A 3,212-nucleotide genomic window follows, 5' to 3' on the forward strand; every position below is an offset into this window, starting at 1 on the left:
ATTAAAGAAGAAACTTCAGGTGTGCCAGTAAAACCAGGAATCAAGTGGCCTTAGAGTTAAATTAGCAAAGACCAAAGTTCTAGTAAGCAGGAAAACAGACAAATTACTAATCTCTTTAGGGAAATGGTCCTGCTTTACATGTCGAGAAGGTGTAGGTTGAAATTCCATATGGTGCATGCAATGTAAGCTATGGACACCTAAAAGATGCTGTAGAATCACAGGATGATTAACTGACAGAGTAGTCTTTGTGTGTGACAGGTGTGCTGGAATAGTGAACACTAAGAACACAGAAAATAGATTCCTGCAATGCCCAGGAAGATCTTTAGAGGCTGTAGATAGTTTTTGCTTTGTAAGTGACCTAATTAGCAGTGGAGAAGGATGCCCTAAAAGCATGGCTGCTGGAATAAGAACTGGCTGAAGATAGTTGAAAAAGCTATTTTGTTTGTAACAAAGGATTGCTTTCTCAGAGTGAAAGACAGATTGCACGATTCTTGTTTTTGATACCTCTGTAGTTGTTTCTGTCTAAGACATCACCTTTACCCTTGTAGCAGCTGACTATAATACTGCTACACCAGTCTTTGGGGACGACAACTTCCTGAATAACCTGATTTACTATGCGAGTGACAAGGCCATATCTCACACATTTCTCACCTACCACATCTTTAATCACATCAGCGGTGATACCTGATGGTTGAGGGGCTTTTCCAGTCTTCATTTTCATGATTGCCTTATTTATTATATTGCTATCCACTCTGATTGCTGGTTCCTCAATTGGTTCAATATTTGAAAGACTCTCCTTCTCCCGATTACTCTCCACATTTAACTTTTCATAATGGCATCCCCATGCATCTTTCTTCTCTGACTCACTAAGTGTCTATTCGCACACATTTCTCACCTACCACATCTTTATTCTCTCTGATACACTACTTTGCAATCCTGAACACCTCACGCTGCATAACATTGGCAAGCTTCTTACCTTCTGCTGTTCCCTTTGCTATATAAACCTATCATGTAACCTCCCTTCTGGCTCCCTGACATAATGTTTTGCTTCCACCATTTTTCCAGTCCTTTCAGGCCTGTCTATGCTTTTATAGCCCTACCCACCTCCTTGTTTGACCACCAAGTCACCCTCGGCCTGGCTGGGACTTTGCACCAACCATAGATTTGGTCAGTGGCACCCATTAAATTGTCTCTCAGGAATTCCCAGTTATCCTCTAAGCTATATGTCCCTTCCTCCTCTCTTTTGTCAAAGGCCTCCAGTAGGATGTCTCTAAATTTTTGTTGGTTTGCTGGGTCTGTGAGCTTCCATAATCTCCTTTTCCAATGTGGTTTATGTCTTTTAATCTCTCTAAACCTAATTCTGAAGTCACTAACTCATAGCCTATGTTATGATGTACACTCTTCACCTGGGAAAGACTTCACATTTGTGAGCATCTGCCTGTCCCCTTACCTGGTGAGGATGTAATTAACCTGGCTTATATTCCCACCAGACTGATAAGAAATTAGGTGGCTGGCTGCCTTTCTAAAGTTAGCATTGGTGCCAATACCATAACTACCATATACACCATGGAATCCATGAGAATGCTGCCCAACATGCCCATTAAAGTCGCCAGCCACAACAATGAAGCCTCTGTCATTTGTCATTGAGGTAGTCTGCAGAAGGACCTCATAGAATCGGTCCTTCTGATTGCTGGCCAGCCCAGCCTGTGGAGCATAGGTAGAGATAATTGTAATTGTTAATCTATCCATGATAAACCTCAACTTAATAACCCTATCGCACACTCTGACTACCTCAGTTACCATATCTACCCACTTTTCTGCTAAGAGTATGTCTGCACCACGCACTCCATCCTCCTGCCTACCCAGAAGAATTTAAAGCTCAGGATTCTAAATACTATAGTCGTATATATTAATTTAATTAATAATTACATTGCATGCCAAAATCAAAATAAGTTTCTTTAGACAGAGATAATTAGGGTTCTCTTTCTGAGTATGAAGTTTGTTTTGCTCCATCGCATCTAGATTTTGATCTTTAAGATACCCCTTTATACCAAATCTGGCCACCTAACTCCCCAGACTGCAACCCCCTTGATTATCATGTGTGGGGCACAGTTGAGCAAGAGACCAACAAAACTCCCTATAACGCCAATAAAGAACTGAAGGCAAGGATTATGGCAGCATTCACCAACTTAAACAAGGAGATTATCCAGAAGAGTTACAGGAGATTCTGAAGCCATCTGGAGGCAGTGGTTGAAGCTAATGGCGATTTTATTGAATAAATTTATTCTTTAGTATTTCAAGATATTTTTATGTAATTTTGGCAAATATATCTGCTAAAATGCAATGTCAATGTTATTTTCATTTTTGTGTAACTTAGACAACAATTTATTCACCACACCTTGTATACATATTTATATATGTGCAAATATATTTTTATATATATATATATATTGAATGTTGGGTCTCACAGAGGCAATGATAAAAGACTGAGACCTCTGGAGATATGCTGTGACTGAGAAGACCCGGCAAATAAAGTGAGTTCACAGCTGTAACCTACACCAATGTTGCATAACCAGCCCACTCAAAAGTGTCTTGGATCGTAGGGCAACATGCTGTGCTTGAGGAGACCTATTGAGTCAAGTACATCAAAACCAAAATCAAATCAAATGGAAATTGTAGTTGTGACCCCCATGCCAGTAGCACATAAAAAGCACCATCCAAATGTGGCCGATGCCAGTGCTGCTTTGATAGGTTTCCGTGCTGGTGGCATGTAAAAAGCACCATCTGATCGTGGTCGATGCCAGCTCCTCTAGCTCCTGTGCCAGTGGTACGTAAAAAGCGCCCACTACACTCTTGGAGTGGTTGGCGTTAGGAAGGGCATCCAGCTGATTGGGGCCTGGTGCAGCCTCCTGGCTTCCCAGACCCCAGTCGAACCGTCCAACCCATGCCAGCATGGAAAACGGACGTTAAACGATGATGATGATGATGATATATTTATATAAAGGGCATTATTACAGAAAAATAATAACACCACACAGTGGACTTCTCAAAATAACCACATTTAGTACCTAATGCGAGGAAAAAACAACCAACAGAAGATGACCAACTTTCTTTTAAAATAAACTTAATTGTGTATCGACCGATTTCCCGATTACTAGAATGAATCTAGATTTCGTTCATCAGCACAATATTGTTCCAAAAATATATATAAA

This window comes from Octopus bimaculoides, chromosome 28 (assembly GCF_001194135.2).
Source record: "Octopus bimaculoides isolate UCB-OBI-ISO-001 chromosome 28, ASM119413v2, whole genome shotgun sequence".
In the NCBI taxonomy this organism is placed as follows: Eukaryota; Metazoa; Mollusca; class Cephalopoda; order Octopoda; family Octopodidae; genus Octopus; species Octopus bimaculoides.